The sequence below is a fragment of the Coenobita brevimanus genome, chromosome 74 (genome assembly GCF_032717465.1).
Source record: "Coenobita brevimanus isolate Jiangsu-jjx chromosome 74, ASM3271746v2, whole genome shotgun sequence".
Classification (NCBI taxonomy): domain Eukaryota; kingdom Metazoa; phylum Arthropoda; class Malacostraca; order Decapoda; family Coenobitidae; genus Coenobita; species Coenobita brevimanus.
In genome coordinates, this window is record NC_137027.1 from 20,694,629 (window position 1) to 20,707,349 (window position 12,721).

Consider the following 12,721-nt stretch of genomic DNA (forward strand, 5'->3'; position numbering starts at 1 on the left):
AAAGCTTGATTTAATGAAATTCAAATCCTTAAACTGTTCCCTGCCCCAGCGGGGATTTGAACCTGGGTCCATTAGAACGGCAGGCCACGTCTCTACCGATTGAGCCACGCCTCCCCTCATCATTACCTAACACATCATAGGTATGCGGCCTTGTGATGTGTCCAGCTCAGGGAAGATGGACGCCCCTGCCCTGCATAGTCCCGGGTCACCCTTGGGCAATGTGTAGCACCAGTTAGCCCACCAAAAAGGTAGTAGCTGCATGGTTACTATCGTCCCGGGAGGTACTACCATGGCAGTGACTTGGTATCTGGCCATGTACAACACTCCCTGGCGGGGAACTCAACCACATTACCAAGTAGTCAAAGCCCGGGCGGACACTACTACTCATACATATCTCCTATACACAGCTGGCCTTGCACAACACTCCCATGCGGGGAACTCAACAACATTTACCAAGTAGACAATCTGGGCTGACGCTACTACTCATACATATCCTATAGACAGCTCATCCTCTCGGGGTTATGCTTGCTTCATATTACCTGCACCTCGCCGTGTGGAAGGACCCTGTTCCCACCCTGGCCAGGCGCAGTTTCCCACATGAAGGTGTTGCTTGTTTGTGGTCGATGGGTCTGCTAGGCCACACAGACAGCATCAACATCTATATACCACTACCACTACTACTGAGAAGGGGAAGGAGGGAGGGAAGGGGGGAATGGGGAAGGAAGGGATGGATGGTGTAATACGAGAGAAGTAAAAAGAAAACAAAACAAATAGGAAAAATCTCATTCAGTAAGATCAGCAAAAACTAGCCTCTATTTCGCTCTCAAGAAAGAAAGAACAACATAGGTGTCTCGTAACAGTTACTCTTTGGCAAATCATTTTACCTACTCCATGTTATTATTCCATCGTATGTTATGTATATCTTTTAACTACCTTCATAATTTGCGTTAAGATATAGAAGAAAACTGGGGTGTAATGTTCATATTAAATTGCTAAAGAAGAGGTGTTACGGAGTATCTACAAATACCTTTCTTTTTCTTTTCCTCCCCCTCTTCTCATTATCCACAGTCATCACCAGCACCACCATTACCATTCTCCTCTTCCTCCTCGTCATCATCATCATCATCGCCATCATCATCACCATCATCTTTCCCGTATGTCAGATGAGGAACTATCGCCCTCAGTCAGTCTCTCCCTCTTCCTATGACCTCCAGCCTTTTAAAGTCTTTACCACACAGCCTGAATGTAGCAAGGGGGCTGTTGCTGTCTGGATTTCTCTGTCTGTAATACCAGCCAGTAATACCCACACCAGACCACACCACTTCACAGGATAAAACCACACCACTCGATTATACCCTCACCACACCACACCACAGGATAATACCGCACCAGTCCATAATACTCACACCACACCACCACACAGGATAATACCACACCAGTCAATAATAGCCACGCCACACCACACAGGGTAATACAACAGAAGTCAGTAATACCCACACGATACCACCACACAGGATAATACCACCCCAGTCAGTACCAATCACACCACACCACCACACATGATAATACCGCACCAGTCAGTAATACCCGCACCACACCACACCACACAGGATAATGAGACACGGCCTTTCACATTCTGAACAATATATTCGGCAAGAGAGAGAGAGAGAGAGAGAGAGAGAGAGAGAGAGAGAGAGAGAGAGAGAGAGAGAGAGAGAGAGAGAGAGAGAGAGAGAGAGAGAGAGAGAAACATTTTTTTTTTTTTTACCTATTCATGTAATCCATATCACATCCAAGCGATTTTATTAAGCGCAGGAGGGAATTTTGGAACGAGGGGGGGAGGAGATGTAGCCCTCATTAACCCCTTCAAATTGCTAGTCACGAAGAAGTGCTATGGGAGGGATGTATAGTCATAGCATTGTCTTATTCTGCCACTGTGCTACATGAAGTAAGCTGCAAAAGGACGAAAATCTGGGCCAAGCTACGGTGAAAGGACTATATTTGTCATTGTTTTTGTTGTTGACGGTTTTTTATTATTTTGCTGTTGTATGTTTCTTGTTTTCTACTTTGTTGTTTCTGTAGATGATGTGGTGGTATTGTTGTTCTTGTTCTTTGTTCTTGATTGTCATTCTTGTTGTTCTATTATTCTTGTTTTTGTTGGTGTTCTTGTCGTTCTTGTTGAGGATAATGGAGCCGAGTTCTTGCTTACGACTGCCATACTGCGCGACGACCACTGGGGGCTTCACGACGACCTTTACCACTACTCACACTGCCGATGCTGGGGTCACCTCGAGTCGTACTGGTCGTCTTCGTTGTCGTGGAGAGCTCTCCGGACAAGGGGCAGGACAAAAAGTCGCAGTAACACCTGCCGCCTAAACCCATGCGGCAGCAGGGATGGGGCTCACACACGGGCAAGATCTTACCTGTTGTGGGTTAGGAAGTATAAATAATAGTAGTAGTGATGATAATAATAACAGCAGTAGTGATAATGATAATAGTAAGAGTGATGATAATAATAGTAGTGGTAATCGCAATAATCACCTCAGTAGTGATAACAACATTTGTAGTGATAATGCTAAAAATACTAGTGATAATAATAATAGTAGCAGTGATGATAATAGCAGTAGTGATAATAATAATCGTAGTGATAATGATAGTAGTGGCAATGATAACAGTAGTGATAACAGTAGTAGTGATGATAATAACAGTGGTGGTAATAACAACAGTAGTATTGATGATAATAATGGTAGTGGTGATAATAATAATAACAGTAGCGATGAAAATTGTAGTAGTGATAATGATAATAGTTGCAGTGGTGATACGGTACCGGTAATAATAGTAGTGATAGTGACAATGATTTTAGTAATGTTAATAGTAATAATAACAATAGTAGTGAGTGGTAATAATAATGATAGTAGTAGTAGCAGTAGTAGTAGTAATGATGGTAACAGTTAAAATAACAAGCCTTTACCAAAGACGTATCCACATCATGCGGTAAGGAATATATAGATATGCATTAGCAGGTATGCAAATTTCATTTATATATGGAGGCATAAATTAGGACTCGTACACAATCTTTACCTGTTCCCGCCCGGGAGGGGCTCGGAGATTGGTATCCTATACTTCTCACTCGGTTTGTCTGCCTGTTTGTTTGTTGGTTGGTTTGTTTGTCTGTTAACTCTACGTGAAAATTAGGTGTGCGATTATTACAAAAATAACAGGGATGATGGGCTACGACCTTCTGAGCACCTGATTAAATTTTGGGCCAAATTGGGCCATTTCCCAGGCGGTACGCCCAAAAAAATGTAAAAAAAAAAAAAAAATCGTTTTCTCACCATAACTCCTTTCAAATTCGTCACATCGACATGAAACAAAAACCAAAAGGTGCATCTTTCAAATTTGCATCCTATAACATGCGTCATTACATCAGGGGGTCACCCCCCAGTTAGCGGTAAGAGGGTTAATGTCAGGTGGGTCGGACCTAAATTTCAAATGGGTTAAAAATCGTCAATTTTCACCCGATTTTCTCCTAATTTATGTGACATCTTTGACTAGATATCCTGTTGTGTTTATACGTCAGCACTAAAATGACTGCGGACACGGGTTTGCTGTGTCTTGGCACCGCTTCTTGTTCTTTAAGACGTTACGACGTTCCAGCAAGTAGTTTCCAAGATACAGCTATTTACAGATTAGTTTCCTTATTTGGATATAGCTCGTAAAATACAGTACTTACAATGTGGCAGTGTCATACATAAAGACATAAACCAGGGCTTATACTCTATCTTTCTGTAAGATATGATGAGAATCGTGCAATAAGTTTCCAAATATAACGCTAGAAAGGGCTCAGAGAGCGTATACCTCCGCCAATACCAATGCCATTAAAAAGGATCTGGATGCGTATTGATGGATATAGGATCCGGATCCGCCCCCATATTTAGTTCCTTTTTGGTCCATGGCCCATCTTTCCATAAAATTTCATTGAAATTTATTGCGAACCATTGGAGATATTGTGCGGGATACTCCAGATCCGGATCCGCCTCAAAATTTAATTATTCTTCCTTGGCCCATGGCCCACCTTTTCACAAAATATAATCAAAATCCGCTCATAACACTTAGAGTAATCCTGTTAACAGACAGACAGACAAACCTACCAACCAACGCGAGGTAAAACATAACCTCCTTGGTGGAGGTAACAAGACAGATTTGTCCTTATATGGTCATAGCTCGTGAAGTACAGACAATATGGCAAGTTTACCTATACGGGCATCAACTACGACACATACTCTATCTTTCTGTGTGATAGGAAGCCAATCCACTTGGTAGTTTACGAAATACAGGCCCGGACGGAAAGACGGACGGACAGGGGCGATTCCAATATCCCCATTATATGGAATAATGAGGAGGATAATAATACTGATAGTGATAATAATAATGGTACTAACACTCCTTCATGTAAGCCTCGTGCAGCTGCAACACTCAAGCCTCTGTTTATCAAGGCCTTCATTGTACCAGCTACTTTTATTCCGTGTGTCACTCTACATTCCACGGTTAGTGCCAACTTTAACATATGGATGTGAGACTATAGTGTGGCATGGAAATGAAACGTCAAGAGTAAGAGCAGTGGAAATAGGACTGCTGAGGAATGTATGTGGTGTACAGAGGGAGGATAGGATCCGAAGTAATGTGATTCGTGAAAGATGTGGAGTGAGGAAGTCGGTGGACACCAGAATCGAAGAGAGTATACTGAGATTGTATGGTCATGTGGAGAGAATGGATAACAACAGAGTAGTGGAAAAGGTATATCTGAGTGAATTTGAAGGAGGGAGGAGGCAAGGTTGGCTAAGGAGAAGGTGGAGAGATATGGTGGGTGAGTGTGTGAGGAAGAGAGGTTTGGAAGTCGGTGAAGCTAGGGAACTGACAAGAGATCGAGCTGGCTGGATGAATGTTGTGGGGAGAAGTGCATGATTAGGTTTGGCACCCCTTTTTAACGTGGTAGCGTCCCGACTGACTCTATCAGATACATTTGTGTGAAGCTACAGAACGTGATGAATGTTTTTGGTGTATCCGATAGAGCCAGGATTCTGGGGGCTTGAATAATGAGTGAATGGAAGCGTGATCCATTGGACTGGGCAAATTTGGGCTGTCTGGACACTGCAACTCCTCACCCTGCCCTAGGGTGGGAATGGAGTTCTGAATGGTAATGACGATGATGATAATAATAATAATAATAAAAGTAGTAGTAGTAATGGTAATCTATCTATCTAGCTATATACCTAGGCTGCTTTCCCCAAGGAAAGGGAGGTACCCAATACGGGACGACACACTCCCAATTTACTCATCCACTCAAACACATTCATTCGCATCTTAGCCCCAAGGGAAGAAGGGACGAATCCTCACCGAGGGTCAGCTGCACAGTGGAGTCAGTGACATCCGCAGCAGGGCCCAACAGCAGGGCTGGTTTACCCCTGCCACGTCATAATGGACCCATCCCCTTGCCCACACCCGACATGATCAACTGATCAGATTAAATGCGGGAGAATATCCCCTCAGGGCTGCGTCATTATTTATTCATTTACAATTTTCCTCCAATCATTTCTACCACACACAGCCACTCTTCCTTGCTCAAAAGACATCCCTCATGCTTCCAGCGCTTTCTTCACACTGTCCATCCATCCTATTCGTGGTCTTCTTCTCGTCCTTACATCTCTCACATCAGATGTGGTTATCTTTTTCACCAATCGCTCATTATCCATTCTCTCCATATGCCCAAACCATCACAACATCCTCTGCTCAACTCTACCAGCCATCTCCCACACAACTCCAGTTCTCCTTCGCACTTCATCATTTCTCACTCGATCCATAAGCGTCACTCCACACATACTCCTCAGACACCTCGTCTCCATTACATTCAAACTTTTCCTTTCTGCTACACACATATTCCATGTTTCAGCCCCATATAACGTAGTCGGTACCACAACACCCTCATACAGCTTTCTCTTTACTTCCATTCTCAGTGAACAACATCTAAACACTTTTTCCATTCCTCCCAGCACCTTTTCTACTTCATTTATTCTAAACTTCACTTCTGCATCTCTTCCTCCATCCACAGTAACATGTGACCGTAAATGCTTAAAATACTCTACCTCCTCTAGCAACTCATCATTCAAAACTATATTCATCCTCCTACCATCTACCAACCTCGTACTAGCTCCCTTCAACCTCTGTGTCTTCGCCGCACTGTTGCCTCTTTATGTCTTTTCTATCGCTACTTCCGTTGTCACTGTTCCTCTGATCTGCTTGCATCCCTCCACCTCTACAATGGGCGCATAGCACCCGTCTAGCAACAAAACATCCCTTTTCTGTCCAACTTTCTAATGCAAGAGTTAACCGTCACTCCCAGTCCTTCATTTATGCAACCGGTCAACTCTGGAACTGTTTTCTTCTGTCTGTATTTCCTACTTCCTATGATCAGTCTTTCAAACGCAGTGTGTCCAGGCATCTCGAAATGAACAGATCTTGAATTTGGCTCACTTTTGTATTTTCTTTTTTTCTTGGAAGGAATTGTTTGCGGGCTCCTAGCCTTTGGTTCCTTCTTACTCGCATAGAAAAAAAAAATCATCACTTTACTCTTATTCTCATTTACTTTCAATTTCCTCCTTTCACACACCGTTCCAAACTCCTTTATCAACTGTAATACTAATACTAATAATGATAGTAAAGTGAAAAAATACAGGGGAATAATCAAATATAAAAACAAAAATGACACTGACACAAAAAAAGGAAATTAATGTGTGTGTGTGTGTGTGTGTGTGTAAATGCATGAAAACAAGCAATATTATACATAACGTATATTATTATTCTTAGTGGCATAGTAGGCTTCGTAACAGCTATTTTTTAGATATGTATTATTATTATTATTATTATTATTATTATTATTATTGTTAGTGGTAGGTGGGGGTGCTCACCATCCACTCACTCGATGTAGTGCTACTGTTGGGTGTCTGCCCTTTCCTCTCCACTATTCTTTCCTTCCATCCTCTTCTGTCTTCCTTTCCTTCATTCTTTCCTTGTCCTTCTGCCTACGAGTAACTTTACACTCCCTCTTCTGTCTTTCGTTCCTTCATTCTTTCCTCCTCCTTCTGCCTGTGGGTGACTCTACACTGAGTGACAAGCCAAATGGTTTCCTGTACACCAGGAAACCATTTACCACGCTGGGTGGTAACCATATAACCAAATATTGGCGCCTGGTGGTTTAGTGAGTAATTATTGCGCTCCAATCAGATTGAGCCGGTGAAGGTTTATATCCAAGAGGTGGTTGGGGTTGACTGCTCATGTAATGCCACTCAGGGATGAGTGAGGCTGGTCACTCTGATCTTAAATGTCCTGACCAACTGCTTAGCCCCGGGCTCCTACGCTCCTCAGGGGGAAATGTAGGATTGGATGATGGATGGATGGATGGAGTATTATTATTATTATTATTATTATTATTATTATTATTATTATTGTCATCATCATTACTATTATTTTATTACTATTATCATTATTATTATTATTATTATTATGATTATTATTATTATTATTGTTGATGTTGTTGTTGTTGTTGTTGTAATTATTATTATTATTATATTTTTGCATAAAACATCTCCACTATTGAGCGTTATTTATATTGTTTAATACTGAAACAGGTTGCACTAATGCAAGAGCATACAAATGTGCAATGATCAGAATAAACCGCTGAGAAAAATATGCAACGAAATGTCAGTTTAAAATTCCATATCAACGTACGTTACTTTGCATCTATAAGACACGAGAGGATATCGATGTGCGGACAGAATAAATCGCTAGTGAAGAGCTGAACGAAATTTCAAAAGGCACTTAACATCACGAGTCTCAAAAAAACTTCATAAATATCCGTACCTGAACTCAAAGCAGGAAGAACAGCCAGTAAAATGCAGTGCAGAGCGAAAGGAGCCATTGCGTTCATCCACCTCGATGTCAGGGTCCACACTAATTCCCACATCCACCACGCTTGTGGCGGCTGGCCCAGCATCCACAAGTGTGGTAAGGGGGCGGAGCTTGTGACGTCATAATAGCTAGCCAATCAGGACACAGATGGGACTGTCATATACTGCAATATAGAGAATTATTGTTATTATTTATTCGGTGTTAATTAAAGTATCAGGAATAAAACAAAAATTCCTCACATTTATTTATTTTTACGAAGTGTTTAGTCAACTAATAAACCTTAACAAGCCCCCAGGAAAAGTAATTTTCAAAATGTGTTACTACAGAGCTCAGAGGGGGTGAAGACACCTCTCTATACACACCGAAAAATTACCCCCTTATATTGAAAATTGTGTATATTATGAAGTAAGTAATAAGGACTAGAACCAAGCCCAAGAGGACTATATGGCAAAAAAACCACTGCATAAAAAATGACAGGTATGCTATGGTGGAATAAAGGTAGAGGGGAAGGCAGGGAAGACACTAAATGTGAGGCAAGATACGGGCTTGAAATAGGAAGCGTATGAGGTGTGTGATGGTAAACGCAGGGGATTCACCAAGAAGATCGGCTAAGGTCGGGGGACGTTCAAAAGAGTAAAGGAACGGGAGAGTCCATCTGCGCACGGCGTGGAACCGAGGGCAGTCAAACAAAAGATGGTGGACCGTGAGTGGGACCTGACTACATTGGCAGATCGGAGGAGTGCCTCCTGACTTGAGAAAGCCATGTGTGATCCGCGTGTGACCAAGGGTCAGACGGGCTAGGGCTGTTTCCCAATGCCTATTGCGATGGGAGAACGACTGCCAGGAAGTGATAGTATGTTTGATGGAGTGGAGTTTGTTATCAGTTGTAGACGTCCATTCTGTTCGCCACCGCTGGCCAAGGAGACAGGTAACAATCGGGAAATAATCAGTTGCCGGGATAGGATGGGGTGTGACAGAGCGAGAGGTGACAGCTGTCGTGCTAGGCAGTCAACCCTCTCATTACCCGGTATTCCAACATGGCTTGGGACCCAGCAGAAGGAGACAGACTTCAATCTGGTGTTAATACGGAACAACCATTCTTGTATCTTCAACACTAACGGGTTGCTGGCTGGGATAGACTGAATACCAAGTAGTGCACTAAGTGAATCTGTGAAAATTACAAAAGTTTGTAACCTTGATCGGTATATAACACGAAGGGCCAGTAAAATGGCCAGCAGTTCAGCATTGAAAATACTGGTGACTGGTGGAAGGCGGATCTGATAGGTATGGTCTGGGAAAAGAGCAGTAAAGCCTGAGCCTACAGAAGACTTACAGCCATAGTCATAAACTGTGGGAAGGCGTTCACCTTGCTCTATCCGCATGTTTTGGTAGTCTTAATGCACGAAAGGGAGAGCGTTCCCTGGTGAACGGGAGAGGATCACCACAGCATAGTACTGGAATCCGCGGGAGTCTCATAGCACCCTTTCGCATGCCCCTTCATCATATTATAGCAGCCTTGTGCAAAGAAAACTACGTAGCATTTCAAGGATCCTATGGTGTGTGTGATGGGAATTTTAATTTAATGATAAAAACATCGTGTAAAGAAAAAAATAAGCGTTTAATATTTTTATAGTTTTAAAAGACTTCACCACTTCTCCGGGGATGGTTAATTAATTTACAACGAGACGAAAACAATGATGAGATACGGTATCCACTTCTCTTTTATTTCTCAATATTTCTACCAAGTTGTTTATCAGATATGGTGCATGATACTTTTATAATTAGTGTGATTAGTACGTGAAATAATTCCTACGGTAAAGAAAGGCCGAGCACTACTAAACAGACGACTGGTGCTCAGCCAGTTAGTTTGAATTACGAAGTCTCATGTTTGCGTTCGGTGAGCTTTTACAAGTCCGCACTATTTTGTTTTGGCGTGGCAATATATTTTTCTGGTGTATTTTGGTGTGATTTGAACGAATTTGGCTTTTGTTTTCGGTGCTCATGATTGGTTTTCAAATTAACCCCTCCACCCCGTGTCTTGGGGGGTGGGATTTCAGGGTTCTGGGTGGGAAGAATGGCAAAAACAAGCATTTGGAGCAGAAATATAGTTAAAATCGGTATGACCAGCCAAGGCGTATTCGTAGGGTTATTACTGACCGCATGAACCCTTTGAAGCTATGTCTGACACCAAATATTTCCTGCTGCGCAGGTTCTCCAAATCCTGTATGCATACTCCTATACTGAGCATTTAAGTACAAATGCCAGTATTTTAATAACAGAAGAGGTAAGAAGTGCAAACATTAATAGATTATACTGTGAGTGAATCTTAGAAACTGTCATATGTATTGTTTTTATTTTAATATTTTGAATTTAAAAATTAATCAGTGTTACCAACTCTTTGCCGCGCCTACCCACACGAAGGGGTGCGCACCCCCACATTCAAGATTACCACTTACGTTGAAGGTGTGAGCTTCCACCTCGAGCGGGGTGCTGGAAGGGTAACCCCTGCCCTCAGTTTCATGACTACGGGAGTTAGAGCCGTCCGTGTACACTGGGGTCGCTGAGGAGTAGTAGTAGTAGTTGTTCCCTAGGCAGTCTGGCCGAACAGCTCTGAGTCCCTTAGGAAGACCATGGCCGAGACCGGGCTTTCCCACAGAGCTCTCAAAGAGTGTATGTTGTGTTGTTGGCGTAGGTGATTGTGTACAATGCGGTCTTCCATAATGTGCTTAATAGTATGGGGTGCTGTGTTACATCCTGGACAGGTATCAGCGATGGAGTCATCCAGTCTCTTCTGGTAGCTTAAGAGGGCTGGATGGTCCCCACATCTCAGCCTGGCCAGGTGGACCCTACCCTCATGAGGAAGATAAGATTCAGAGGGGTAGATGTCAGGAGGCCGTGCATGCAGCTGTGTGTTGTCTTTAAGTGACTGAATGGAGTGGCGAGTGATCTGAGTGTGGATATGCTTCTGGAAGCTGGTCTGAGGTGGGCGATGGGGGAGAGATGACAGTATTTGTGTATGGTATCGTGTGCTGGGTGTTGTTTTGATGTTCCTTGGTGTGGGTGGATGTGCTGCCATGTACTGTAGTGGATGTTGTGGGTTTGTGGAGGCTGCAGCAAGAAACTGGGTGCCTCTCATGTCTAGGTGATCCTTGACTTTGAGGACTTTGGTTTCTTGATGTAGGTGGTCTGTGGGTGTAGTAGCTGTGCAGCCTGTGATTATTTTTAGGGCCTTGTTCTGTATGGTCTGTAGAGTGTTATAGTGTGTTTTGGTCAGGTTAGAAGCCCAGGCAGGGCTTGCATAATTCATCACTGAACGTATGTATTGTTTGTATACTGTGGTGGTGGTTTCTTTGTTGTGTCCGAATGTTGTATGGGCAAGTGACCTCAAAGCATTGAGTCTTGGCGTTATTTTATTTTTAATGTTTGTGATGTGTTGTTTAAATGACATTGATGTATTGTATGTTACACCAAGGATTTTGGGTGTGTGTGTGTGTGTGTGGTAGGGGAGTGTTGTTTATGGTGAGGTGTGGGATGTGACTGTGTTCTGCTGTCAAATTTGTGAAAAGAGTCGCTGTAGATTTGGCTGGGGCTATTTTGAGCCTGTTTGTGGTGAACCATTCGTGTAGTGTGTTGAGGTAGGGTTGAATGATGTGTGCAGCTGTGTTTGCGTTTTGGTGTATACACGTAAGTGTTATACCACCTGCATAGGAAGCTATATGTATCTGTGGTGTGTTGGGTGTGGATATGTCGTGCATGTATAGATTAAGGAGTGTAGGGGACAAAACAGATCCTTGGGGGACGCCGTTTGTGAAGTTTCTGATGTTAGAAGACTGACTGGCAAATGTTACATGTGCACATCTGCCTGCTAAGTAGTTTGCCAGCCATCTTTTTGTGTTATTGTGCATGTTTGTGCTGAGTATTTTGTTTGTGAGGTTGTGGCGGGGGATGGCATCAAAAGCTTTGCTAATGTCTAGTGTGACTAGGAGTGTTCTGTGTGGTGGCCTAGCCGAATTCATGCCATCAAAAACTCTCTGTATAAGGTCTGTAAGAAGGGTGTTTGTGGAGTGTAGTGGCCTAAAGCCATGTTGTGACTGGGCTAGGGGAATGTGAGGTGTGACTAGTTGTAGTATCAGTCGTTCAGTGACTTTAGAGGGGGTGCAGAGGAGTGAGATGGGGCGATGTGAGGAGGGTAACGTGGGGTCTTTGTTGGGTTTAGGGATAGTGATGATATTGCCATGCTTCCAGATGTTGGGTATCATGTTGTGTGAGTAGCTGTAGTTTGATATGTTGGTGAGTGCTTGTATGCCTTGTGGTCCTGGGTGTTTAAGGTGAATTTTGCTTATGTTGTCTGGTCCGCAGGCAGATGAGTGCTTGAGGTTGCTAATGATGTGCTTCGTCTGGTTGTAAGTGAAAGGTGCGTAGTCTGGGTCTGTGGGGAACTGTCTCTTACGTCTGATGATGCGTCGGTCTTCCGGATGGGGGGTTAGATGGCTGACTTGTGAAAAGTGATTGATGAGAGTGACAACGCATTATGATTAATAAAAAGATGGTAGAGTTCCTGTGAGGTGGAAGAGGACTTTGGACGAGAGAGCAGGGCATCACAGACAATAAGGTGAGGAAGAAGCCGAGGAGGGAATATAGAATCTTGCAGAGGGAGAACTGAAATAGCAGGGAAAGAAAGGGATGCTAGTAAACTGGAGACCCTACAAGGAAAAGATGAAGTTAACGAAGGCAGAAAAGGAGGGGAGAGGTGCGT

General features: G+C 43.2%; 1 long non-coding RNA gene across 1 annotated transcript; it reads right to left on the reverse strand.

The window, feature by feature from the left end:
• Window positions 1–1,672: 1,672 nt before the first annotated feature.
• LOC145407850 (uncharacterized) lies at window positions 1,673–7,999 on the reverse strand. The gene is made up of 2 exons (XR_013898800.1): window positions 7,918–7,999; window positions 1,673–2,423 (listed from the first exon to the last, which is right to left on the reverse strand). It is a non-coding gene; the product is annotated as an uncharacterized LOC145407850 (long non-coding RNA).
• Window positions 8,000–12,721: the final 4,722 nt, after the last annotated feature.